Here is a 16,509-nt window from a genome sequence, read left to right on the forward strand (position 1 = left end):
GGCGCGGGAGCGCACCACTGGAAGTTATTAGAGAAACCCTTTCTGGAGAAATAAAAGAACTAAAATCTACCAAGTTGAAATAAAAAAGGCTATCAATGAGATGCAATTAAAAATGGAGGCTCTAACTGCTAGGATAAATGAGGCAGAAGAGAGAAATAGTGATACAGAAGACCAAATGATGGAGAATAAAGAAGCTGAGGAAAAGAGAGATAAACAACTACTGGATCACATAGGGAGACTTTGGGAGATAAGTGATACCATAAAGTGAAACAACATTAGAATAATTGGGATTCCAGAAGAAGAAGAAAGAGAGAGATTGCCAGAAGGTATACTGGAGCAAATTATAGCAGAGAACTTTCCTAATTTGGGGAAGGAAACAGGCATCAAAATCCAGGAGGCACAGAGAACCCCCCTCAAAATCAATAAAAATAGGTCAACACCCTGACATCTAATAGTAAAACTCACGAGTCTCAGAGACAAAGAGAAAATCCTGAAAGCAGCTCAGGACAAGAGGTCTGTAACCTACAACGGTAGAAACATTAGATTGACAGCAGATCTATCCATAGAGACCTGGCAGGTCAGAAAGGACTGGCATGATATATTCAGAGCACTAAATGAGAAAAATATGCAGCCGAGAATACTATATCCAGCTAGGCTGTCACTGAAAATAGAAGGAGAAATAAAAAGCTTCCAGGACAAACAAAAACTAAAAGAATTTGCTAACACCAAACCAGCCCTACAAGAAATATAGAAAAGTGTCCTCTAAGCAAAGAGAGAGTCTAAAAGTAACATAGACCATAAAGGAAGAGAGACAATATACAGTAACAGTCACCGTACAGGCAATACAGTGGAACTAAATTCATATCTTTCAGTAGTTACCCTGAGTTTAAATGGGCTAAATGTCCCAACCAAAAGACACAGGGTATCAGATTGGATAAAAAAAACAAGATCCATCAATATGCTGTCTGTAAGAGACTCAGTTTAGACCCAAAGACACCCCCAGATTGAAAGTGATGAGGTGGAAAACCATTTACCATGCTAATGGACACCAAAAGAAAGCTGGGGTGGCAATCCTTATATCAGACAAATTAGATTTTAAGCCAAAGACTGTAATAAGAGATGAAGAAGGACACTATATCATACTTAAAGGGTCTATCCAACAAGAAGATCTAGCAATTGTAAATATCCATGCCCCTAACATGGGAGCAGCCAATTATATAAGCCAATTAATAACAAAAGCAAAGAAACACATTGACAATAATACAATAATAGTAGGGGAATTTAACACCCCCCTCACTGAAATGGACAGATCATCTAAGCAAAAGATCAACAAGGAAATAAAGACTTTAAATGACACACTGGACCAAATGGACTTCACAGATATATTCAGAACATTCCATCCCAAAACAACAGAATACACATTCTTCTCTAGTGCCCATGGAACATTCTCCAGAATAGATCACATCATGGGTCACAAGTCAGGTCTCAACTGGTACCAAAAGACTGGGATCATTCCCTGCATATTTTCAGACCACAATGCTTTGAAACTAGAACTCAATCACAAGAGGAAAGTTGGAAAGAACTCAAATACATGGAGGCTAAAGAGCATCCTACTAAAGAATGAATGGGCCAACCAGGAAATTAAAGAAGAATTTAAAAAATTCATGGAAACAAATGAAAATGAAAACACAACTGTTCAAAATCTTTGGGATGCAGCAAAGGCAGTCCTAAGAGGAAAGTATATAGCAATACAAGACTTTCTCAAGAAACAAGAAAGGTCTCAAATACATAACCTAACCCTACACCTAAAGGAGCTGGAGAAAGAACAGCAAATAAGGACTAAACCCAGCAGGAGAAGAGAAATAAAGATCAGAGCAGAAATCAATGAAATAGATACCAAAAGAACAGAAGAGATTAACGAAACTAGGAGCTGGTTCTTTGAAAGAATTAATAAGATTGATAAACCCCTGGCCAGACTTATCAAAAAGAAAAGAGAAATGACCCAAATAAATAAAATCATGAATGAAAGAGGAGAGATCACAACCAACACCAAAGAAATACAATTTTAAGAACATATTATGAGCAACTAAATGCCAGCAAATTAGACAATCTGGAAGAAATGGATGCATTCCTAGAGACATATAAACTACCAAAACTGAATCAGGAAGAAATAGAAAACCTGAAAAGACCCATAACCAGCAAGGAAATTGAAGCAGTAATCAAAAATCTCCCAAAAAACAAGAGCCCAGGGCCAGATGGCTTCCCAGGGGAATTCTACCAAACACTTAAAGAAGAATTAATACCTATTCTTCTGAAGCTGTTCCAAAAAATAGAAATGGAAGGAAAACTTCCAAACTCATTTTATGAGGCCAGCATTACCTTGATCCCAAAACCAGAGAAAGACCCCATCAAAAAGGAGAATTACAGACCAATATCCCTGATGAACATGGATACAAAAATTGTCACCAAAATACTAGCCAATAGGATCCAACATTACATTAAAAGGATTATTCACCATGACCAAGTGGGATTTATTCCTGGGCTAAAAGGTTGGTTCAACATCTGCAAATCAATCAATGTGATACAATACATTAATAAAAGAAAGAACAAGAACCATATGATCCTCTCAATAGATGCGGAAAAAGCATTTGATAAAGTACAGCATCCTTTCTTGATTAAAACTCTTCAGAGTATAGGGATAGAGGGTACATACCTCAATATCATAAAAGCCATCTATGAAAAACCCACAGCGAATATCATTCTCAATGGGGAAAAACTGAGAGCTTTTCCCCTAAGGTCAGGAACATGGCAGGGATGTCCACTATCACCACTGCTATTCAACATAGTACTGGAAGTCCTAGCCTCAGCAATCAGAAAGAAATAAAGAATAATAAAGAAATCAAAAAGAAATAAAAGGCATCCATATCAGCAAAGAAGAAGTCAAACTCTCACTTTTTACAGATGATATGAAATTTTATGTGGAAAACCCAAAAGACTCCACCCAAAACTGCTAGAACTCATATAGGAATTCAGTAAAGTGGCAGGATATAAAATCAATGCACAGAAAGCAGTGGCATTTCTATATACCAACAAGACAGAAGAAAGAGAAATTAAGGAGTTGATCCCATTTACAACTGCACCAAAAATCATAGGATACCTAGGAGTAAATCTAACCGAAGAGGCAAAGGATCTGTACCCAGAAAACTATAGAACACTCATGAAAGAAATTGAGGAAGACACAAAGAAATGGAAATCGTTCCATGCTCATGGATTGGAAGAACAAATATTGTGAAGATGTCAATGCTACCTAGAGCAATCTACACATTTCATGCAATCCCTATCAAAATACCATCAACTTTTTTCAGAGAAATGGAACAAATAATCCTAAAATTTGTATGGAACCAGAAAAGACCCCGCATAGCCAGAGGAATGTTGAAAAAGAAAAGCAAAGCTGGCGGCATCACAATTCCGGACTTCTAGCTCTACTACAAAGCTGTCATCATCAAGACAGTATGGTACTGGCACAAAAACAGACACATAGATCAATGGAACAGAATAGGGAGCCCAGAAATGGACCCTCAACTCTATGGTCAACTAATCTTCGACAAAGCAGGAAAGAATGTCCAGTGGAAAAAAGACAGTCTCTTCAACAAATGGTGTTGGGAAAACTGGACAGCCACATGCAGAAGAATGAAACCGGACCATTTCCTTATACCACACACAGAAATAGACTCAAATGGATGAAAGACAGGAATCCATCAAAATCCTAGAGAAGAACACAGGCAGCAACCTCTTCGACGTCAGCCACAGCAACTTCTTCCTAGACACAACAGCAAAGGCAAGGGACGCGAGGGCAAAAATGAACTACTGGGACTTCATCAAGATAAAAAGCTTTGGCACAGCAAAAGAAATAGTCAACAAAACCAAAAGACAACTGACAGAATGGGAGAAGATCTTTGCAAATGACATATCAGATAAAGGGCTAGTATCCAAAATCTATAAAGAACTTATCAAACTCAACACCCAAAGAACAAATGATCCAATCAAGAAATGGGCAGAAGACATGAACAGACATTTTTCCAAAGAAGACATCCAAATGGCCAACAGACACATGAAAAAGTGCTCAATATCGCTCGGCATCAGGGAAATCCAAATCAAAACCTCAATGAGATACCACCTCACACCGGTCAGAATGGCTAAAAGTAACAAGTCAGGAAACGACAGATGTTGGCAAGGATGCAGAGAAAGAGGAACCCTCCTACACTGTTGGTGGGAATGCAAGCTGGTGCAACCACTCTGGAAAACAGTATGGAGGTTCCTCAAAAAGTTGAAAATAGAGCTACCCTATGACCCAGCAATTGCACTACTGGGTATTTACCCCAAAGATACAAATGTAGGGATCTGAAGGGGTATGTGCACCCCAATGTTATTAGCAGCAATGTCCACAATAGCCAAACTATGGAAAGAGCCAAGATGTTCATCAACAGATGAATGTATAAAGAAGATGTGGTGTATATATACAATGGAATATTATGCAGCCATCAAAAAAAAAACCACAAAATCTTGCCATTTGCAATGACGTGGATGGAACTGGAGGGTATTATGCTGAGAGAAATAAGTCAATCCGAGAAAGACATGTATCATATGACCTCACTGATATGAGGATTCTTAATCTCAGGAAACAAACTGAGGGTTGCTGGAGTGGTGGGGGGTGGGAAGGATGGGGTGGCTGGGTGATAGACGTTGGGGAGGGTATGTGCTATGGTTAGCGAAACACCACATGTGAATTGTGTAAGACTGATGAATCACAGACCTGTACCCCTGAAACAAATAATACATTATATGTTAATTTAAAAAAAGTAAGCAAAGGATCTGAATAGATATTCCTCCAAATAAGATATACAAAGGGCCAACAAGCACATGAAAAGATGCTCAACATCATTAGCCATCAGTGAAATGCAACTCAAAACCACAATGATACTACTTCACACCATTCGAATGGCTAAAATAAAAATGACTGATAATAACAAGTGTTGGTGAAGATGTAGAGAAGTCAAAACCCTGATCCACTGCTGGTGGGATAAAATGGTGTGGCTGCTTTGGAAAATAGTTTGGTGGTTCCTCAAAGGGTTAAACATAGACTTCCTGTGTGAGACAGCAATTCCACTCCTAGATATATACCAAGAGAATTGAAAACGTATGTCTATGCAAAAAAAGTTATGCACAAGTGTTCACAAATAGTCATAGGATTATTCACAATAGCCAAAAAAGTGGAAACAACCCAAACATTTATCAATGATGAATGGATAAATAAAATGTGGTATATCCATACAAAGGAATATTCTTCAACAATAAAAAGTAATGACATGTGAATGCATGCTATAATATGGATGAACCTCAAAAATATTAAACTAATTAAAAGAAAACAGTCACAAAAGACTCCATATTGTATGATTTCATCCATTTGAAATGTTCAGAATAGGCATATCCATAAAAATCAATGGATAGAGGGGCTCCTGGGTAGCTCAGTAGGTTAAGCATCGGACTTTGCTCAGGTCATGATTTCAGGGTCCTCGGATTGAGCCCGTGTTGGGCTCCATGCTTAGCGGAGAGTCTGCTTCTCCCTCTCCTCCCACTTGTGCTCACTTGCTCTCTCTCTCTCAAATAAATAAATAAAATATTTTTTAAAAATCAGTGGATAGAGAAAATAGATTGATGGCTACCTAGATAGAGCTGGAAAGGCTGAGGGGAAATGGGGGCAGGGTGGGGGGACGTGGGGACTGTTAAAGGGTAAAGGGTTTCTTTGGGGATGATGGATATGTTCTGAAATTGATTGTGGTGAGGTTTGCACAATTCCATGAATAAACTGAAAACCATTGAATTGTGTACTTTAAAAGGGTGGATGGTATGTGAATTATCTCTCAATAAATCTGTTTCAAAAAAATAAAAGTATATCAGAAGGTTCTCCCCTGCTCCATTTTTCCCCCAGTCGTATATCAGATGACCATCAATGAGATACTAAACTAATGCCTTTATGACTATGGTAGTCTGGAATGAAGTGCCATCCTCCTGTATCTCATTCATTATTTTATTTTATTTTTTAAAGATTTTATTTATTTCTTTGACAGACAGAACCACAGTGAGAGAGGGAACACAAGCAGGGGGAGTGGGAGAGGGAGAAGCAGGCTTTCCGCTAAGCAGGGAGTGAGCAGGGAGCCCGATGGCGGGGCTCGATCCCAGGACCCTGGGATCATGACCTGAGCTGAAGGCAGACGCTTAACTGACTGAGCCACCCAGGTGCCCCAGTAAACCATTATTTTAATATTCAAACAATTTGGATGCAGTGTAGATCGGCCAACACACAATTCTATGTTACTTTTATTCAAACCCAAATGCCTAACAAATGGCATTTACCAAGATAAATGCCAGAAGCTGCTTTTTTAAAAAAAATTATATTGGAAATGACCACCCAGAAAATGAGCAAACATTTCTCAATTCTTTCTTTAATCCTTGAATTCATTCAGTGTGAATTCTAAAACTGAATGTGAGGGGTTTGTAAAAAGGAAACTTTATCTCTTCTGAAGCTCACTGGCTTTTTAAATCACAGACACATACAAATAGTGCTTTGAAAACTTTTGCTAAATTATGGACATGAAAATAAACAACAATCTAGGAAGCAAATTCCTAAAAACCTGCAATGATGAGGTTAGTTACAATCATAAATTGGGCCTTACAGAGCATGCTGAATAGGCAATTATTTCTTACCTGTTCTATTTCCTCAAGTTCAAGGTAGAACAAAAGACATTCCTTGTATAAGTCTCCATGACTAATTTTTCCTTAATCAAATCAGGAATGCAAATTTCTTTTCCTAATAGCACAGGGCCAGAGAACATGATTTTCATTATAGAGAGGACTGTGTACAAAAGGACATTTTAGAAATCTGGGCCAACTGGTATTTTAAGACATTAAGAACTAGTAAGAATTTGTGTTATGTTTAACTGCATGTTACAGTAAAACAAAATCTTTAAGATTTAAGAATATAAATAGTTGATTGCCACTAGTTAATTATGGCCTAGGCTATCAGACTGATCAAAAAAATCACATCTTTAGAAACTGCTCTTTGTATAATTGCGAGCACTTGAGGGAATGAGGGGCTGCTTTAAGAAGCTGAAATGTATAGATCCTATTCTCATGAAAATGTAAATGGGCATAAATTTTTGCATATAGCTTCATGAGCATATCCCAAGGCGGTTCCATAGATAACAATTTAAGAATCCAACGAAGCTTGGGAAAAAACCTAAAGATACCAATACACCTATGGCTATACTGAAAAAAGTCTGACAACACCAAGTGTCAACAAGGATATGGAAAAACTGTAATTCTCATACACTTTGGGAAACCATTCGGCAGTTTCTTAAAAAGTCAAACTGTATCTGTACAGTGACCCAGCAATTCTACTCTGAGGTATTTGCCCCAAAGAAGTAAAAACATGTGTCTATACAAAGTCTTGTATTAGACCATCCTTAGCCTTATTCTTAACAGCTAAAAACTAGAAACAACTCAAATGGCCATCAACAAGAATATAAATAAATTAAGGCATATTTATACAATGGAAGCCTATATAGAAAACAAATAATGTGCTACTTATATCCATAATAATATATAGCTAAATTTCAAAAACATGCCGACTGAAAGAAGCCAAACACAAGAAAGTATCAAGTTCTAGAACAGGCAAAACAAACATACTCCAGTAGAAACCAGAACAATCGCTGCTTCTGAAGAGTGTGATCTTCTAGAAAGGGTCACATGGGATCTTTCTGGGATGCTGGAAATGTTCTACATCTGAATATAAGTATGGATTACACAGGTGTATGCATTTGTCAAAATTGGTTGAACTGTATACTTAAGATCTCTTTCTTTTGCTTTATATAAAATATACCTCAATAAAATATTTTGTAGAAAACTGACATAAATTGGGGATCTGTAAGTATCAGTACAAGTAAGAGAATTCAGATTTTTAACTACACATTTAAGCAAGTATTAGTATAAGCACTGGAAGAGACTGGGTTGCTTCTTTAAATCGTAGAGAATTTATATTTGAATATGAAGCTGTAGACAACACAAAGAATGACACCTCTAGAAGAAATATGACTTTGTACTTTTATACGGCTTGCTTAGTATTTTCCTACATCTTTTGAGTCTTATGGCAACTCCGTGAGGAAGGTAGTATGAGTGCCAACCCTCTCTTGTGCAGATGAGGAAATTGAGGTTCAGAGAGGTCGAGAGTTCCACCCAAAGCCACACAGCCCATTTGTGGCAGAGCTAGGCCCAGAACCCTTATTTTCTAAAGGAAGTTTAGCACTCATTTTACCTCTATTCCTTTAGAGAAGGGAAAGTTAACAATAGCCAGAGAAACATATAAGATTAGATTCCAGAACATGAATATTAGTAAATTAAAAATCCAAAGTGTTTGATAAACATCCTTAAGAGGTTCTAGAGCCCTCCTGTATTTAGGTCTCAATAATACATTGTTCACTGAAAAAGCATGGCTGAATCACACCAATAACACTCTGGGTTAGTTTGAGTTTCTCTGTTACTCAGCACCAAGCCTCACTAGTAATTTTAAGGATACATGTAATTAAAGGCACAGGCAAAGCCAGGAGAAGTCCAGGACATGGAGAGTGGCTCCCCAGATCCTTTTGTCCTGCATCAAACATGTACTCCCTGACCCAAAGCAATGATAGGGTCTCCAAAGAGATTTGTGGGTTACCTCACACAGCAAGGAGACTTTTCATTATGAATCATCTCCATTTTATACCCAGATCATTATGTGACTCCCATGAAATCCACCAGGGAGCCATGCCAATCCATAGGCTCTAAATTAGTTTTCCATAAACAATCCTGATCCAGAGTCATTCCTGCTAAAAGCATTCCATAGATGGGTATTCTCCTCCTAGTCAGTCTCATTAGTTTATTTACCAGGAGGCCAATTATCAGCATGTTTATAAGGAGATTACAGCAGATCACTTGCTTTGTCTCCCAGGAGTGTCCTCCTCATAACAGGAGAGAAATGAATGATAGGCCAGCTGCTTAATTTCTTCTCCCTCCCCCACCACCCGGGCCCAGGACTGAAATCCAAGTGCTACCCCATGGACCACAATCCAACCCTTATACACCTTAGTTCTCTGCATTTCTAACTAGAAGGAGGCTTTTCATGAGGGGACTGGAGGGCATGGAGCTAGTGCTAGGGCATGGAGCACCTCTGAGTAGAGCCACCCCAAGGACCAGGTAATTGGGTCATGATGCTGGGAGTGATTTAGGGGATGGTGTGAGGAAAGAACAAGTGCCACCTAAACAAAGAAATTAAATATTAGGGTCCATTTATTGAAGGCTCACTACTACAAGCTTAGAAGGGAGTATTACCTTGCTTTTACTGATGTAGAGCTGAGGCTCAGAGAGGTTAAGTAACTTGCCCAAGGTTGCATAACAAGTGGGGGACAAAAACCAAGATTTAAACACAAAATAGTTGGAGACCCAGTTTCAACCTCAAACTGCTCCCCACCCGCTTCTTTACTGTCCTTATGATGCTGGAGCTTGCAATCTGCAGACCACATCTTGGTTTTTCCAGCTGCTCACTACTAGGCTCTGCCACCAGGGGTGCTAGATAGAGGAAGACTCCAAGGCTGATGGAGGGAGAAAGGATATGCTTTTTCCTGTTTGCTTCCTGTTCCTGTAAGTGTCACCCCAGAAATGCCCCTTCACCTCATCATTAGCAGCATCTTTCTATAGTAGCAGCTGAAGCCAGTTTTTAGTTTCTCTGATGCTTGTAAAACTAACCTCAGAAACACTTGCACCAGCCGGCCTCGGCCTCCCTCTGAAAGCTGTGGATCCCAGACCCCAAGACCATCCTCTGAGTTTCCAAGTTTTAATAATTCTAACCTCTTCCATTTATTCCCCCAAACCTATGGGTGCCTGATACCTCCATGTTTTCTTTTTACTTTATCAATTATGTAGTTAACAATTCTTTTTTTTTTTAAGATTTTATTTATTTGAGAGAGAACGAGCAGGGGAAAGGGCATAGGGAGGAGGAGAAGCAGACTCCCTGCCGAGCAGGGTACAATCTGGTGCATTCTGAGACATGTATGCACCTGGAAACCATTGATACCATCAAGATACAGAATATTTCCTTTCCCCACCCAAGGTTCCCCAACCCCTTTTTTAGTCCATCCCTCCCTCTACCCAGACAACCAATCAACCAATTTACTTCTGTTGCTATAAATTAGTCTGCATTTTCTAGAAGTTTATATCAATGGAATTATATAGTATATAGTCCTTTGCATCTAACTTCTTTCACTCAATGTAATGATTTTGAGATTCATCCATGTTGTTGCATTTCTCAATTGTTCAGTTCTTTTTATTGCTAAGTAAAGTCCATTGTATGGAAGTACCACAGTTTGTTCATCCATTCAAATGTTGATTCACATTTGGGTAATTTCTAGTTTGGATTATTATGACTAAGACCACTATGAATATTTATGTATAAATCTTTGTGTAGTAAATACCTAGGAGGGAAGATGTCATTTTTAAATTTAGGTGTAACACACATAAAGTGCACAAATCACAAATGTACAGATTGATAATTTCTTATATTCATGTGCACCTGTGTAACACCATCCAGATTAAGATTTAGAATATTTTCAATACACAGAAGGTGCCCCTTCCCAACCAGCAGACTCCAGCAGAGATCATCACTATTCTGACTTCTGTCTCTATTGATTAGTTTTGCTTGTTTGGGGATATCATTTAAGGGAATTATAAAGTATGTATGCACTCTTTTGTGTCTGGGTTCTCTTGCTCAACAACTGTCTATGAAATTCATTCATGCTATTGTGCAGGGTTGGAGTCCATTCATTTTATTGCAGTGCCATGTTGCACTGTATAAATACACTACATTTACTTATCCATTCCCTTGTTGATGGTTATAGGAGCTGTTCCCAGGTTTCTTTCCTTATAGCTATCATGGACATTCTTGTACATGACTTTGGTGAACATATAATCTCATCTTTCTTGATCCACTAATGGGACTGTTGGGGGATGGGGCAGGCTTATGTTTCACTTTTCAAAGTAGTTGTATCTATTTACATACCTACCACCAATGTATAACAATTCCAATTACTTCATATCCTCATCAGTACTCGGTATTAACGGTCTTTTTAATTTTAGTCATTCTGGGAGATGTGCTGTGTGATCTCATTTTGGTTTTAATTTATATTTCCCTGCTGAAAAATTATGTTGGGAACTTTTCATACACTTAATGGTCATTTGAATATACTCTTTGGCAAAGTGTCTGTTCAAGGTTTTTTCCATTTTTAATTACATTGTCTTTCTATTATTGATTTGTAGGAGTTTTTTACATGTGCTGGATATAAATCCTTTGAAATATCTTCTCATAGTCTGTGAGTTGCATTTTCACTTTTCAGTGTTTTTGATGAATAGAATTTCTTATTTTAATGAAGTCTATCAACCTTAGCTTTTATGATAACTGCTATTCATATCCTCTTTACAAAATCTTTGCCTATCCCAAGGTTATTTAACATTCGTATAAGATAATTTACCTATGTGAAATTTTAGGGGTTCAAGGGCCAGGGTTCACATGTTGTATGATGAATTTTAGATCCTGTGCCCTCGGAGATGGCACTGACATTCATACATGGGAGAGTTGGTGGGGGGGAAGTCTCACAAAATAAGGAACAAGGAGAGCAGTTTGGGGCAAAAGGATAGAGAAGGAGCTCAAGAGAGAAGGAAAGGTATGAAGGGAGATGGGGATAAGTGCAAAGATAGAAAGGAAAGGAACAGAGAGGAAAAGAGAAAGAGGGTGTGGAAGACAAGGGATGCCTCCCCAGCCTGAGCAAGATGTGCTCTCAGGAATCTGAGGACTCTGGCCAAGAAGGGAGCAGCCAAGTGGGCAGATCAAAAGTCCCTCCTCCAGTCCCCCCAAGCCTCCCTTCCCTCTCTGTGCTGAGGCCAGGAAGCACTTACCCTTGAAAAGCATTTTTAAAAAATTTTAAAACACTGGCTGATTTTGTTATAAGGAATTTTTACTTCCCAAGGACATACTAAGACATCACTACATTAACATGTACATGAAGACACATCTAGGTTATGACCAATATCCAGAAATTAACCCTGACAAAATGTGTAGTATTTATAAATGTGGGCTTTAGAGCAACATAAACCTAGGTGCCATTACTTACCCACTCCTGTCCTTGGGCAAGTTAATAAGCTTCTGTGAAGCTCAGTTTCTTCATCTATTAAATAAGTATTCAATCATTCATTCCTTCATTCATTCATCAGATTATTTACTGAGTACCTGTTATATGCCGGAGACTGTCTTAACCATAGAGAATTTGTATATAAAATGAATAAAAAATTATTTGCCCTCATGAAGCTTTCCTTCTAACAGGGGAAACAGACAATAAACAAGAAAAAATTGTATAATGTATGATATGTTATACAGTGATAAGTAGGGAGCAGTGGAAAGCAATAGCATTCTGGGTATATTTTGAAGGTAGAAGCAATATAATTTACTTCTAGACCCAATGTACAGTATAAGAAAGAAGTAAGGAATATAAGGAGAAGTCAAGAAGGACACCAGGATTTGTGACCTGAGCAACTGGTGAAGAATGGAGTTAACCGTTACCCGAGATAGGGAAAAGTACAGCAGATATGGATGAGCTCACTTCAAGGTATATTACATTTTAGATGCTATTAGACATCCAGGAGATCTCAAATTGGTAATTGGATATACAAGTTCAGGGAAGAGGTGCAGATTAGAGATACACATTTGGAAGTCATCAATGAATTAATTTTAGTTTTCAGAGCCATAAAACTGGATGAGATCATCCAAAGATTGATTATAAATAAAGAATATGTAAACGTTGTTCCATTCATAGGGTTGTTGTTGGTAGTGTGTGTGTGTGTGTGTTTAAGGTTTAGTTGGATTAATACTAAGAGTTTTATTTATTGAGTTCTTTGTATGTGCCAGATAATATGCTAAGGGCTCTAGATCCCTTAACTGATTTAATTTTTTAGGAAACAGTTGATAGTGTTTTCTCCACTTCTAAGATTTTGATACTGAGAAAGGTTATATTTGCCTAACATCATAGAATTAGTAAGTGATAAAACTAAGATTTGAACCCAGAACTCATGTTCTTAACCTACCTATATACTCCATCTCACATAGTCAAATATAAAAATTTAATGCCTATTGGTCATTCCAATACATGATAAGCACTTAGTTAAATGCCTCTCCCCACCACTACATATCAGCTTGTGCCTTGGACAATAACTTGTTTAACCATGGCTTTGAGATTTCTGGTTTCAAATGTGCATGTTAATAATCATTACGATTCTTCCACCCAACTAATAGAGCCATTATGAGGATCAAATGAGGCAATGTGTAAAGAAGTGGCTCACAGATGGCTCCCTACTTGTTAGAGAGCATTATCAGTATCACTTCAAAAGGAGCCTGAGTTTTGTGAGTATGATAGAATCAGATCAAAGAGTTCTGCTCATGAAATATGCACTTAAACTGCACAGAAGTACTGCACTTTAGAGAAATGCTATTCTTCGTGTGAGGTGTTTGACCTTGACTTGGGACTAATATTTCAACAACTGACTGCTCATAAACTGGAACATAAACTGAAATACTTATGTGCAGAAACAGAAATAGAACATCCCCACACTGGCAAGATTTAAATCAAGGTTTTGGATTTTTTTTTTTTTTTTTTTAGTTACACTACTGGAAAGTCTCAACATTCAATTTATCTTTGTAAGGGTTAACATGAAAGCATATTAGTTGGGTGAGAAGTATTTGCTTCCCTCATTAGGAAATGTTTCTATACACTTTCCCATAGCTGGAGGAAATTTGACCCAGTATCCAAAATGCCCAGTCTGTGCTTTCTAAGGAGTAAATAAACAGGTAGACAAAGTGTGGGATTTGAAGTCGGAAAACCAGCATTAAGTTCTGACACACTGGCAAAACATTTACATGGTAAGTTTTTCAAATGCTCAGCCTAAAATTGTTTTCTTCTCTTCACGGTATGTGCCCACAGATAGGGCAGGGTGTAAGACTCAAGCAGGAAACCTCTTTGGTCTTCGGTTATTCCACTGGCCACCAATCAGCAGGGTTTTGTCAGAAACTTCAGAAACTTTTCAATCAAAACAATACAAGATGGAAAACAGAGCTAAAATTAACTAAAATCCACTGACCCCTGATTATATATGAATCTCTGTGCCCTATACACAAAGGAGATTAAAAATAAATAAATAAAAGTATGGTCCTTGCTCTCTAGCAGCCACAATCTATGATCAAAACCACACATAAATGAAAAGCAATTTTAAATAATTATAAACAAAATTTGAACTCAAATAAACAATATGAAATGACCATGATTTTTAGTATGTGAAAGGAACTCAAAATGAGGAAAAAGTATTATAAAGTGAATCATCATGGAAGAATTCATGGAGGTTGCTCAGAGGTAGCTGTATCCATTTGAACCATTTTATTTCCTACCAGAGAATTTATTAGTTTCTACACCACAGACATTGAATGATTTTTAATAGTTATTTCACTGCTCTATGACTGTTTCCTCATACAACAAACGGAAAACAATGTTCTTCATTTCTTATATAATTAACAGAGTAAGAGTTAGAAACCACTGGGAAGTATCTCATTTTTTTATTGCACATATATTTGAGATAAAATGCAGATAAATTAAATTATTTGTCAAGGAAATTTACATCTATGATAATTAAAAGTTGACACAGTAAGGCAACTTATCTCTGCAGCCTAAACTTAAGGTAGATAAAAATAAAAATCTTATGACAAGGTAGATTCACACAGAATTGTGAATGAAGCTTACAGGTCTTTAAACATTTCAGTCAGTATTTTTAATGACCAGGAGTGGGATGCTGAGAAATAAATCAGTGTAGTGCTTCTAGCAAGTGGAATAAGTGTTGGGTTTTGGGTTTGTTTTTGTTTTTTTTGAGAATTAAGTTTTTGAAAAATTGGGTCAAAGTTAATTAACTCTATTGCTGCCAGGAGCATCTAAACCATTTATTTTCCCTGTGTTAATTGAAGAACAAAGATTTCTTTGGTCAATTCATAAATGAAAGAGGTACAAGGAATTCTTCCACCTAATTCAAACCCTGAGAACAGGCCCAGGAAATCTTTGTCAAATCAATCAATCAAACAATCATTAAAAATAGACATTTATATACTGAAGATGATCCTGCTCTTTTGGGAAGGAATGATCTGTAATTATTACTATATTTGTCAAGTATTTTTCTGTTCTAAAATTGAAGTGACCGGATTCTAGACATTCATTTTGAGGTAGTTACCTGGGGGCCAAGTTGTCAAACAGAACTTGGGGATGTAAGCAAGCTTAAGACCTATCAGTATTCTTAGTTCTATTCATAAGCTGAGAAGTACAGAAATTTCTGACAAGAAACAAGAAATTTACCTGAGGTAATGAGTTGTTCCAGCTAATAAATGAGACAAGAAGACTGCTGGAGGCAGCTGAGAGGCAACCAGTAACTGATAGGCTCCTTGGAATAGGGATACCACTAAAGTCCCTTCAAACAGGCTCATACCCACAGGTGAACAGATAAATAGAATCAGACCCAACAGCCTGCTGGTGAATATAGTTCATACAGGTTGGACAGAATGGAAAGAAATGGACCACAGGTGGGTCGCCTCCACCTGTAGCTCAAGGCAGAGGAAAGAGATACTACACCACCGGGCTGAGGCTCAAGGCCATTCTGTGTGGGGAGGAGGGGAGAGGCCTATTGCTATAGGACTCATAGGGTCCAGTGCAACTTCGAGGAGGCCAGGGCCAGAGAATGCAGTTCCAGGGTCTAAATTCAAGGCAGGTTCCTACTAAAGTTTATTAGGGGAGTTAAAATGTGCCCCAAGAGGCCAGACACAGTGGTAGGCCCATCAGGGGAAGCCTTGGATAGACACTAATACCCAAAAGCTTACTTGAGAGCTCCTTTCAGCATCCTCAAATAAACTTCAAACTCAACTTATCATATACAAAACCTCAGGATCATTTCCTGAAAACCAGGTCTTTCACGTTTTATTGCTCCCTAATTCAACAAATGGCATGCCCATCCCTACAGTCTCCTAGCTCAGAAAGCTAGGCCTCCCTCTCCCCCACCCTCCACATCCAAATCTCCTTAAACCTGGCCATTTCTCTCCATATTCTTCATGATGCAGTTCAAGCCACTCTCATTTTTTGTGTGGATTTAGAAGTATCCTCCTAAAGACAATCCCCTGAACCACGTTTGTCCCCTATAATCCATTCTCTACCTGCAGCCAGAATGGGCATCTTTTCAAAATGCAAATCTGATCATGTCATACCACTAGTCAAAACCCTTTAAAGCCTTCTCTTTGCTTTGGGGATAAAGAGGGACACTTTTTAATTTTATTTATTTATTTTTAAGAGA

The sequence above is a fragment of the Halichoerus grypus genome, chromosome 1 (genome assembly GCF_964656455.1).
Source record: "Halichoerus grypus chromosome 1, mHalGry1.hap1.1, whole genome shotgun sequence".
In the NCBI taxonomy this organism is placed as follows: domain Eukaryota; kingdom Metazoa; phylum Chordata; class Mammalia; order Carnivora; family Phocidae; genus Halichoerus; species Halichoerus grypus.